Below are 13,786 nucleotides of genomic sequence, written 5' to 3'. Positions count from 1 at the left end.
TCTCTTCAAACATATTGCAAATGTGTAATCTACAGGTGTAATTAATAGTTATGGGGATAGGGGTCTCAGAATTAGTTGAGAATCACTAAGAACCATTGATGCCTCAACACATCAACTGCCATTCTATCCATTAGGTCATAGATATATTGATCATTCAATAACAAGTAAAAACATGAGGAGAGCCATACGTGGCTATTGTCATAAAACACATACATAACCAACATAATAGGGACAAAAATACTCATGAAAGTACATCCATATAGACCACATACAATCCATCAAAATTCTCATAGAAATACAGGGAGAAATAACCTTTCATTAATGATGAAAAATCCAAACCCGGGATGGGACTTCCACATTCCACCCGACCGTAGAATGGTTAAGCCAACTCTATGTTCAGCCATTCACCCCCATGCCATATTCCAAGCATGAATGTTGGAACTCATAGAACACATCAATAAAAGAACCATCCAGGGCTTCCAGAGGCCATCCACCTCAACTCATCAAACAATGATTCTACCTCACAGTTAGACATCACAAAACCATCATTAGATCGGTCTCTATCCAAGCCTTCTAGGGCTCTAGAGCGTTTTTCCCACCAAGGCTCTAGGACTAGTAACTCAACCCATAGATTTTATCAGGCTCTAGATCATTTGTCCAACCAAGGCTCCAAGACTAGTAACTCAACCCACCAAGGGCTCCAGAGTGTTTGTCCAACCAAGGCTCCAGGACTAGTAACTCAACCCACCAAGGGCTCCAGAGCATTTGTCCAACCAAGGCTCCAGGACTAGTAACTCAACCCACCAAGGGCTCCAGAGCGTTTGTCCAACTAGGGCTTCAAGGACTAATAACTCAACCCAAGCTAAGGAAACATGAGAACCAATCAAAACAAAATAATGAAAGTAAACACACAATCACTATGGTTATCTAGGAAATGGCAAGGCTAGGCAATCCATTGTCAATCCTGACCATCCTCCATGCCAATGACAGATCACAACCAAAAATCCACATGCATATGCCATGCATTCCAAAAGTAGTGAAGGAAACATACATGCAACTTGGTACCTGCAAGCAAATTTGATGTAGCTGCTAATCCCGATGCCTTCTTGCACTTTCCTACTCTTCCTTTGCCTTCTTGTTCCAAGAATCCAAGTATGCCACACCCTCTAAGAGTGCTCCAAGAAAACTCGAAGTCTCCAAGAGTATGAGAGAGAGAGAGAGAGAATAATGAGAGAGCTCCAAAACTAAACTGACAAAAGGTTACCAACTTATCCTCATAAGCCTTTTTATGAATGAGGCCTCTATTTTCTTCATTTTCCATTATTTTCCTTCATTTTCCTCCTCACATGCAACCTGTGACCTTTTACCTCCATTTTCTCCTAATTTCCATTATTTTCATAAATAAATGTGCCAAAAATGCCATTTTGCCTTTCCAAAGCCTTAGCCATTGCCTTTGCCAATTTCCTTAGCCATAAATAATCACAAGTGATCCCCATCACTAGGATTCTACCCAACATTCAGCTTGGAATAAGTGTCCCATCATCCATGGTTATTATTTTGCCTTTATTTACTTTTATTACATGGAATTTTCACCAGGGTTGTTACAAAACCCTCCCCCTTGGGGGACACCGTCCTTGGTGTTTAATCACACATATACCTTAGCAACCTGCTAAAAGAAGACATACTACTCATGGAGCTTTATAACATGGCTCGATGCAGTATTTACAATGAAATATCTACTCCAAAGAAAACATCATGACAACATGATAACATACCGCATAGTGGAGCTTTATAACACAGCTCATTATGGTATTTACAATGATCATCCTATTGAGTACCAACCCACATGACATCATAACATCATGATAACATAACCACATGATAGCATAGTAACATGACAACATAATCATAATGACATAACACCCATACCGCATAGTGGAGCTTTATAACATAGCTCATGGTGGTATTTACATCCATATACATGTGTACATATAGCAACGTTACCAACAAATACATATACCAGAACATATACCAAAGCATATATAGAAACATACACTAAACACCATATCTAAGCATATATCAAAACATCATATAACATATACCAAACCATCATAAATCATATATCAAACCACCATAAAGCATATACCAAACCACCATAAAGCACATATCAAACCACCATAAAGCATATACCAAACCACCATATCGAAGTTGCTTTGCCTCAACCAACAAACAAGGAAGGATACATAGCTTGCATCTAATCCATCATCTCTCATGTAGCTTCATCAGGCCCAAAGTGCTTCCATTGCACTTTAACTTGCTCGATTTCTTGGTTCTGGAGCATGAGCACCTTTTTCTACAATATACACTAAGGATCTGGCTGGAATTCTCCATCTGGTTCCACCTAAAAAACAGACCAGTCAATCACATGATAAGCATCATTAACATACTTATTAAGCAATGATACATGGAAAACATCATGGAATTTCACTGTCAAAGGCAGTGCAAGTCAATAGGCTATCGGACCAATCCTCTCAATGATACTAAAGGGTCCACAAAACCGTGGTGCCAGCTTGGCACATGATCCAATCCTCAAGCAACTCTTCTTTGATTTGATGCACAAGTACACATGTTCCCTAACCTGTAGCTCCTTAAACAACCCGTTCCTATCTGAATAACTCTTCTGCCTATCATGTGATTCCTTTAGATTCTTCTTGATTACCTACATTTCTTGTTCCATGTCTGCCAACATATCTGGTCCAATCAACACCCTGTTAACTGGATCACTCCAACTAATAGGAGTTTTACAACTTCGCCCATACAATTCTTTAAAAGGACTCTTCCTCAGTGACTCCTAATAATCGTTGTTGTATGCGAAGTCTACCAAAGGGAGATAGTCTTTCTACTTCCTATGTTGATGCATCACATACATCCTCAACATTTCCTCCAATATCCTGTTGACCCTCTCTATCTGTCCATCTATCAGAGCATGATAAGTTGTGCTGAAGGCCAACTCGATGCCCAAAGCTACAAATAACTCCTTCCAAAACTTGGAAGTGAACTTCGTATCCCTGTCTGACATAATCTTCTTCGAAATACCATGCAGTCTAACTACATCTCTAATGATACCTATGCCATGTCACTAGCTGAGAACATAGACTTCACTGGAATGGAGTGTGCAACCTTTGTTAACATGTCCATAATGAGCATGATGGAATCATTTTGTTTCAATGTCTTAGGAAACCATGTCATGAAATCCATGGAAATAACCTCCCATTTCCATTCAGGAATCGTAATCGGGTGTAGCAGTCCACCTAGATGTTTACATTATGCTTTCACTCACTAACAATCAAAACATCTAGCGACAAACTCTGCTACATCCCTCTTCAAATTCGGCCAATAGTAAAATCTATTCATTGCAGTTAATGTCTTCTAATACCCTGGGTGACCTGAATAAGGTTTCACATGAAACTCCCTCAAGGTCACCTTCTTGAGCTCACTGCCATCCAATACATATATCATGTCTCAAAACCTGACCAACCCATCTATTGTAAGACAATATTCCATACCATGTGCACCTGCACCTGTACCTGTACCCATACTTGTACCTATACTGCTACCTGTACTTGTTCTTGTACCATCACATGTACATGTACCTGTACCAGTACTATGTTGTAACATGTGCATAATATCCATATATCTGACATATGGCTGACCTATCCGCAAGATCCTATCTTCTAGATCTGTCTCATAGCTGCTAAGTGATTTACCTCTATCCGTCTGCTAAGAGCATCTGCCACTCTATTCTCTTTACCTTTGATGTACCTGATCTCGAAATCAAACTTGTTGATCATGGCCAACCATCTAGCCTACCTGGCGTTTAGATTCGGTTGGTCAAACAAATACCTCAACCCAATGTGATCACTCATAAGTACAAATCTCCTGCCAAGAATATAGTGTCTCCACATCTTCAATGCATGTATGATCGCTGCTAACTCAAAATCATGTGTCGGGTAGTTTTGCTCGTGCTCATTTAGTTTCTGGGACTCATAGCATACCACCTATCCATCCTGCATAAGGACTCCACCAAGCCCTCTCTTGCAAGCATATGCACATACCACAAGCTCTTTGTCCGGATCTACAATCTATAGCACTGATGCATGTGTCAACAACTGCTTAAGTTGCTCAAATCTAGCTTCACACTCCTCAGTCCATTCGAACTTCTTACCTTTTCTTTGCAATGATGTGGTAGGATAACAATCTGTGAGAAGTTCTTGATGAACCTCCTATAGTAGCCTACCAAACCCATGAAATATCTCACCTCATCTACATTCTTAGGAGCTACCCACTCCATGATGGCTCTTATCTTTTCTAGATCTACTACAATGCCCTCCTTGGAAACAACATGCCCCAAGTAGTGTACCTCAGTCTAAAAGAAACTACACTTATTGAGCTTAGTATACAACTGACGCTTTCTCGACAACCTCAACACAGCTGCGAAATGTTCGACATGCCCTTCCTCATTTTTAGAATATACTAGTATATCATCAATGAACACAATAACAAAATTATCCAAATATGGACGGAACCCACTATTCATCAAACACATGATTGTAGTTGGAGCAGTGGTTAAGCCAAATGGAACAACAACAAACTCAATTCCCATACCTGGTTTTGAACGTGGTATTGTAAATGTATTCCTCTTTGATGTGTACCTGATGGTATCCAAATCTCAAGTCGATCTTCGAGAACACTGATGCTCCCTTTAGCTGATCAAACAAATCATCAATCCTCGCAAAGGGTACCTGTTCTTGATGGTCACTTTGTTCAACTACATGTAATCAATGCATAATATGAAAGTACCATCTTTCTTCTTCACAAACAATATTGGTGCGCCCCATGGTGATACACTTGGCCTAATCTATCCCTTGTCCAACATTTCCTTCAACTCCAACTTTAACTCAACCAACTCAAGTGTGCTCATCCTGTAAGGTGCTTTTGATGTTGGAGTTCCCCCTGACACTAACTCAGTAGAAAATTCTACCTCCCTATGAGATGGCAACTATGTAATGTCCTCAGGAAATACATCCTTGAACTACTGCAAAACTGGGTACCTTCTCAACACATCTATATCCTCAACTTCCTTACCCTTATCACTAGAGATGTGTACTACGAATAGCTTAAACCCTTTCCTGCGACTATGCTTTTCTTGCATCGTTGTCACCATCCTAACTAATGTAGCTTTCTTCTTACCCTGTAAGACTCTTGGTTCTCCATTGTCATTAACACACTCAATGGTTTTATCATAACAATCCACCTTGGTTCAATGAAGATACAACCAATCCATGCCCAACAACATATTGTATGAACCCAACGGTAATATATTCAAATGTGTTGCGATAGGCATACCATTCAGATCAAATGCACAAGCTCTTACCCAATGATGAACTCGCTTCTTTGTACCTGTAGCCAACTTCACTATCCAAGACTCTGCATGCAATTCATTGCTCAAACCACACTTATCCACCAAGTCAGGACTAACATAGCTATAATTAGATCCAGAGTAAATCAAAATAGGAATAACTTGATCACAAAGCTTATCGTCCATTTCAATGATAGATCCCTGATTCTCTTCCTATTTTTTATTCAATGTTGCATAGATATGTGGAATACTTTGACCAACATCTCCAATAGTATGTGCCTCCTACGCACTATATATCTTAGGCCTACCACTCTGGTTGCGATGACCTCCTCCAAAAATCCAACACCACACGAGCTCCTTAATATGCTCCTCAAATCTGTGTACCTATATAATATGATGCATTGAACCTCTTAGGTGGTGCAACATTCTTCTTATTACCCGAATCCTGTGGTATTACTAGCTTCTTATCCCATTTTCCCTTGTTCTTTGCATTGCCTCTCCAATCTGGCTTCGTCTCAGTTCTGCGCTTCGATTGTTCATAGCAATGCTTCAATTTTCAGATAGCCTCCTCCAATGATCTAGGCTCGTCGAACTCAATCCTATCTTTGAATGCAACCGGTAACCCACTAACAAATCTCTGAATCTTAGCCTTCTCCTCCTTGAGGTAAGGCACATACCTCAGCAACTCCAAGAATCTGTTAGTGTACTCATCATCTGTCATGGATCCCATCTTTAGCTCATACAATTCTTTCGCCCAGTCATCAAAGTATCTTCTGACAAATACTTCTTCTTGAATAGCCACTCAAACTCACTCCAAGTCAAATCTTCCTCATTTATACCTTTGACATTCTTCACGTCTTCCCACCAAATTTATGATTTTCCTTTGAGATTGAATGTAGCCACTCTAGCTTTCATGTTCTCTGAATAGTCATGAAATCTGAAGAACTTCTTCATGCCTAGCAACCATGCCTCTACATCTTGTGATTTCTTTACCTCTCCATCAAAATTAGGTGGCTTTTCTTTCTTAAACTCTTCTGGCAAATACCCCTTATCACTCCTCCTGTAAGGATGATACCGATGATGATCATAGTGCTTATCTGAATCAGAACTAGAATCATACTTGTGTCTATCCCTTCTCCTATCCGAAGTTTCCAACAATCTTCCATCTCTGATTGTGTCATCTCTATCTGATATGTGACCACCATGTGATCTACTACCATATGCCCCATTAGTTCTATCCTCCTGCTCATGGCTTATCTGAAGTGGTCCCTGTCGCTGCAAATCTAACAAGCTCTGAAGTATGACTACATTTACCTTTGCTAACTTTTACTGTGTCTGTATGATTCTGTCATTATCTACCTTGCAACTCCTTATTTCTTCCTTTAAGCTTCTCAATTTCATGACCAAGTCAGAATATTTTCCAACACCATGTTGTTCTTCAGATTCATAGGGAGAGTCTTAATAGTCAACCATCTTGCTAGCCATTTGATATTTCTTCCTGCAAGGTATATCGTGTCAGCTAAACCAAATCACAATAAACCAACGTACCTTAGTATATTTTGAGGAGGATACCTCATCTGCAAGATGAACAAATCAACGTGATACATGTATAACATAATCATGACAACATATAGAAACATAAAACATAAGCATAGGACCATGACACCGTCATTATAGCTAGGGTAAAATCATCAATGCATGACCTCAACAATAACACGCACCACGACCTCATGCATGACAACCACCAACATTATGTCACTATACAGTTGACCACATGAACATGCATAAGTGATGCATAACCATCCACACATATGCATAAACACATGACCAATCATGAATGAACAATACTTGAAATCAAACCTGCAAGAATGATACATGCAACCAAGCATACAAGAATGTAACCAAGCATACTACAACGATACATGTAAGCGAAATAAATCAACATGTAACCAGTCATACACTCACAACGATGCATTCCACAATCACACCTCAAATTTCACATGACGACATCACTACAACCATGAACAACATCATGCAAATGCAACAAGCACATGGAATGCAAGTGTGAGAGACACACATGCAACTGACATGCATGCATGACCAACACATAGCCCATCTAGTCCGAGGGGTGAACCATGCTCTGATACCACTCTATAACACCCTCCTCCCACATCTACCCAAGCAACCAACCAGTTGGGGTAAACATGTGACGAGAGGCCACTATGATATGATTCAACCTCCTAAGTCACGTTAAGGAAGTGGAACCAACAGAAACACACCATACAAACATTAATTATTAGCTACATGACCCTCAGGAACCAATCCATTACTTTAGACAACTTGGCCTGGGGTCCCACTGAGCTTTTGGACAATTTAAGGCTCAGTCGCTCCCATGCTACAGGCATGAGTGTGACCAGTAACTCAAAGTCACTCTCACAGGCTCGCCTACCACCGACCAGAGACCAAAAATGTCAGTGCTATGCTAGTGACTCCAGGATTTGAGCCACTTTTTCAGGCCCAGAGCTCAGGTCACTGCCCAGAATTGAACCATCTCTTCAGATAAACAAAATAACATGGAAATGACAGTACTAAATCAAATTCTTATTCAAGACCTTGATTGGACCCCTACTAGCCATGGCAGGCATTTCGTCAAACATATTGCAAATATGTAATATACATGTGTAATTAACAATTTTGAGCATAGAGGTCTCATACTTAGCTAAGAATGCTAAGAACCATTGATGCTTCAACACATAAATTGTCATTCCATCCATTAGGTCATAGCTACATTTATCATTCAATTACAAGTAAAAACATGAGGAGATCCATACATGGTTGTTGTCATAAAACACATACATAACCAGCATAATAGGGACAAAAATACTCATGAAATTACAGCCATATATACCACATACAATCCATCAAAATTCTCATAGAAATACAAGGAGAAATAACCTTTCATTAATGATGCAAAATCCAAACCCGGGATGGGACTTCCACATTCCACCTAACCGTAGAATGGCTTAGCCAAATATCTCTTCAGTCATTCAACCCCATGCCATATTCCAAGCATGAATGTGGGATCTCATAGAACACATCATTCAAAAAACCATCAAGGGCTTCCAAAGGCCATCCACCTCAACCCATCAAACAATGATTCCACCTCACATCGGACATCACAAAACCCTCATCAGATCGATCTCTATCCAAGCCTTCCAGGGCTCTAGAGCATTTGTCCAACCAAGGCTCCAGGACTAGTAACTCAACCCACCAAGGGCTCCAAAGTGTTTGTCCAACCAAGGCTCCAGGGCTAGTAACTCAATCCAAGTTGTTACAGGGCTTCCAGAGTGGTTGTATACCCAGGGCTTCCAGGACTAATAACTCAACTCAATCTAAGGAAACATGAGAACCAACCAAAACAAAAAAATGAAAGTAAACCGACAATCACCATGGCTATCCATGAAACATCAAGGCTATGCAATTGACTCTCGATCCCTGCCATCCTCCATGCCAATGACAGATCACAACCAAAAATCCACATACATGCAACTCAGTACCTGCAAGCAAATCTGATGTAGTTTTTTATCCCAATGCCTTCTTGCGCTCTCCTGCTCTTCCTTTTCCTTTTTGCTCCAAGAATCCAAGTATGCCACACCATCCAAGAGTGCTCCAATAAAACTCTAAGTCTCCAAGAGTATGAGAGAGAGAGAGAGAGAATAATGAGAGAGCTCCAAAAATGAACTGACAAAAGGTTACCAATTGATCCTCATAAGCCTTTTTATGAATGAGGCCTCTATCTTCTTCATTTTCCATTATTTTCCTTCATTTTCCTCGTCACATGCAACTTGTGACCTTTCACCTCCCTTTTCTCCTATTTTCCATTATTTTCATAAATAAATGTGCCAAAAATGCCATTTTGCCTTTCCAAAGCCTTAGCCATTGCCTTTGCTAATTTCCTTAGCCATAAACAATCACAAGTGATCCCCATGATTAAGAATATCCCCAACATTCAACTTGGAATAAGTGTCCCATCATCTGTGGTTATTATTTTGCCTTTATTTACTTTTATTACATGGAATTTTCATCAAGGTTGTTACAAAGACCCTTTCATTGAATACCACATCTTTACTCCTGATGATTTTATGGTTTTCATAATCATATAATCAATGACAAAAACCACTAACACCATATCCAATGAAGGTACATTTCTTTGGTTTTGCCTCAAGCTTTGTTTTGTTTTCTTTACTAATATCGAAAAATGCTTCCCAACCAAAAGTCTTTATAAATGAGTATTTTACCTTCTTACTTGTCCATGCCTCCTCTGGATTACCACGATCCAAGGAACTTACAGGCCCTCTGTTTATTATATAAACATCAGTACTACAACATCTCCCCAAAATTGTAAGGATAACCCCGCATGTAATATCATACACCTTGCATACTTCGCGATTGCCATGTTCATCCTTTCTGACACACCATTTTCTTGTGGCGTTCCTGGAACTATCTTCTCTCTATGAATTCCATTGTCTGAACAGCAATTATCAAACTCCTTGTTGCAATATTCACCTCCATTATTTGATTTTGCGACCTTTCAACTTCTTTCCTAGCTCGTTCTCAACCAAAGCTTTTCATTTCTTAAAAGTATCAAAGACATCATATTATTTCGAATACAATAAACCCAAGTTTTCCTAGTTGCATCATCAATAAAAGTAACATAATAGTGAGAGCCACTAAGAGATGATACTTGAGCAAGTCCTCATACATTTGTATGCACAAGCTCTAATTTTTCACTCTTCTTTTCTTTCCCAACTCTGAGAAAATTGACTCTCTTTTGTTTTCCATAAACACAATTCTCACAGAAATCCAAATCAACATGCTTCAAACTTGGCAACAAATTTCTTGAGTGAAGAATTTGCATCCCCTTCTCACTCATGTGCCCAAGCCTAATATGCCACAATGTCGTATCTGCTCCCGTGGAGGTTAAAGCATTAATAAAATTAGAAACAACATTGCATAAATACAATGTACCAAGCTTTTTTCCTTTTGTTATTACCAGGGCTCCTTTAGTGATCTTCCAAGTATTGTCAGTAAATGTAGTTACACAACCTTCACCTCCCAACTACCCCGTTGAAATTATATTTTTCTTTAGATCTGGCACATGCCTTATCTCCTTTAGTATCCATTAGTTTCCATTCTATTATTTTATAAGTACCTTACACATTCCAATAATTTTACAGGGTTTATCATCACCCAGACGAAACTGTCCAAAATCTCCTTGAACATAACCATGAAAATGTTTCATATCAGGGTGGCATGGAATGAATCCCCTGAATCTAACACTCAAGCATAAATAATATTTTCCAATGAAAGAATCAAAGCATCTTTCAACACATCACCTGTCACATTCGCTTCTTGATTGTTCTCTTAGTGTCCATATCCTTCTTTTCCCTTCTAAGATTTACAATATTTTTTCCCACATTTCTAGCACACTATCCCTGATATGGATTTGGATCTGCCTTTCCTTGACTTACTGCGATATCATGGGCTCTTTCCTCTCTCTAGTTTTCTTCCTCTAGTCTCTATAGTCAAATCATTACCTGTTGTCTCACCTGAGATTTTCTGTCGCGTTTCCTTGCTAATGATAGAACCAACAACATCATCAAACTTTAAAGTACTAGATCCAGATGCAAAATTACTAATGGCCTTGACTAAGCCATTCTAACTTTCTGATACTGAGCACATAAACAAAACAACCCTAATTTCACCTTCAAAATTTACCCCTACAGAACTTAACTGGCTGGTAACTGTGTTAAATTCAATTAAATTATCAGCAACAAATCCACCTTTTGACATCTTCATATTAAATAAACACTTCATAAGAAATACCTTGTTTGATTCTGAGGGTTTTTCATATAGTTTGGCCAATGTTGTCATTAGACCTTTCATTGTCGTTTCCTTTAAAATGTTGAAGGTCATTGATGTTGCTAGGCAGAATCGTATTGTCCCTAATGACTTTCTTTCAAGAATGTCCCATTCTTCATCTATCATACTCGTTGACTTCTTTGTTTTTCCGCTCAATGGTAGGTAAATATCTTTCTGATACAAATCATCCTCCATTTGCATCTTCCATAGCTGGTAGTTTCAGTCGTTGAATTTCTTAAGCCTAAACCTACCATCTTTTGCCATTGCTCCCACTCGAAGTAGGAACCCTTCTTTCCTATGAGTTTATCAACCAAATACACCTTTGGCTCTGATACCAGTTGTTAGAAATTAAATAACACAGCAATGGAACACATATAATATTTCAGAAAAACCAAAAAAAAGAGCATAAAACAAGTGAGACACAGATATATGTGGTTCACCCTATGTGGTCTACATCCATGGAGAAACAACCATTCCTTCCTTTATATTACCCAACAAATAGAAGGGATACAACCTAAAACAAATTCATTGTAACTTCCTCTTCGCTCTCACACAACCTTCTCTCTTTTTCTCACACGGAATAATAATATTTGGCCACAATAAAATTCTCTCATACAAATCGAATGTTCCCTTATAGGGAAAAAATACCTAAATTAACATAAATTCAACAATCAGACCTTCTGCCTAATGAACAACCTAGATTGACTACAAAATTACAATATTTTTACAAGGTAATTTTTATATAATTTTTTGCTTTGGGGGCGCAGCCCCCCAACCTCCTGCCAAGGGGTCTAGGTGGTTGTTGCTAACCCCCTGGACCACCCCCCCAACGACACTAATGGGGGGGGATGCATGGAATTCCCCCACACACACCCCCCTATGAGGGACTACGATCCAGACGCAATTGAAACAAGACCTCTAAATCATGAAGATAATCAGGCTCCACACCCAACAAAGAGAATTTCATAAATGATGTTAAAGAGGTAATAATAATGCAAGGTAGTTAGCTCAATGATTTCATGTATACCTCTTCTAGACAAATTGATGTGTATCCTTTATGGAATAGGATAGAATAGACAAGTGTGTTGTGGCAGGGAGCTTAGGAAAGAAAATGAGAATAATAGAAAGAATGACCTGCCACTTGCTATTTTTGTTCTCTTGATGCAGTCTAAAGCCCAATATGGGTGAGATGTGTCTTGTGTATCACGTTTACAAATGAAAATGAAAAAAATGTGGTCTACAATGAAAAAAAAGAAAAAAAAAAGTGGATCATTACCCCAATGTAAAAGAATACAATACTAAAACATACCATCATAGATCCATCTTAACCCCAAATTTTTTAAGCATCGAGAGGTTTGGGTTTCAATTTTTTTTATCCCACTTTGTGTTTAATAAATCTAGGGGTATGATGGATTTATGTTGGTTTACCTTTTCAAATCAATATGTCTTGTGTTTGACTACTTTATTTGTTTGTTATGAGTTATTTGTTCAGCTGATTTAATTTTTGTTACTGTTTTTTTTAACCTGGAGGAAAACAAAAATTGATGGAAATGGAACATTTGAAATAAGGATTAATGCAGACCCAAATTTGGTTTCTCTAGTTGAATTTGTTAGTTCAGTCCCCACTTAAACCCTCAGAACATAATTTCTAGATGTCATAGCACCATTTACCACTCTTGGTATATATGATGCTTTGTTTATGGCCTAGGGCAACCCCTCCTTCTAGACTTGGTCCAAATATATAAAAAACAGTGTTTTATTCCTTGTACGCTACTTTGCCCTGAGCTAAAAGCATGTACACGCGGGTCAGTCAATACCCAACCTGCGTATATATATTAAAACACTTAAAATTTTAAATTTCCTTAATTTTGGGCAGAGTTCACGGGTTTTACCTATTGATTACCTCCTATTGCCTGTGGCCCAACTGTTTCCCAACTAAAAAACTAATTTGGAGAGGTATAAATAGACCTCTATGGGAAGGCCTTAAGGAGAGGAGAGGAAATAGAGTTATTATACTGAGATTATCCCTAATTGAGTTTGATGAATCCCTGTGCCTCGTGCACTTCCCCAAGATTCAGGAAACCCTTGTTTCCTTGATTATAGATATCCTTGCTTTTGCTTGAGATATCATGGTGTTGGTGATGGAAGAAGATTGTTGAAGGCTGGGATAGGATGAATCCGGAGGACGGTTCCGCTTGGAGCCAAAGAAAGACTCAGGTGAATTCTCTCCATGTTATTTATAGCTTACTGTAATAAAAGAAATGATGTCTTGTTTCCGAAATTAACTATGTCTATGCATCAAATTATGTTTTAATTCATATATGAATGTCATTTTGATGTATGATCAATCATTTGTTTATATGATATAAAGTCAATTTTGTGAATATGCTTTACTTCTATACTGCTATGTATGTTCGAATTGAATGATTTTCAAGTTTGAAGAAC

The sequence above is a fragment of the Pinus tabuliformis genome, chromosome X, assembly GCF_031772625.1.
Source record: "Pinus tabuliformis cultivar Carrire ecotype Pingquan chromosome X, CPIR1, whole genome shotgun sequence".
In the NCBI taxonomy this organism is placed as follows: Eukaryota; Viridiplantae; Streptophyta; class Pinopsida; order Pinales; family Pinaceae; genus Pinus; species Pinus tabuliformis.
Note: the sequence above shows the minus strand (reverse complement) of the source record.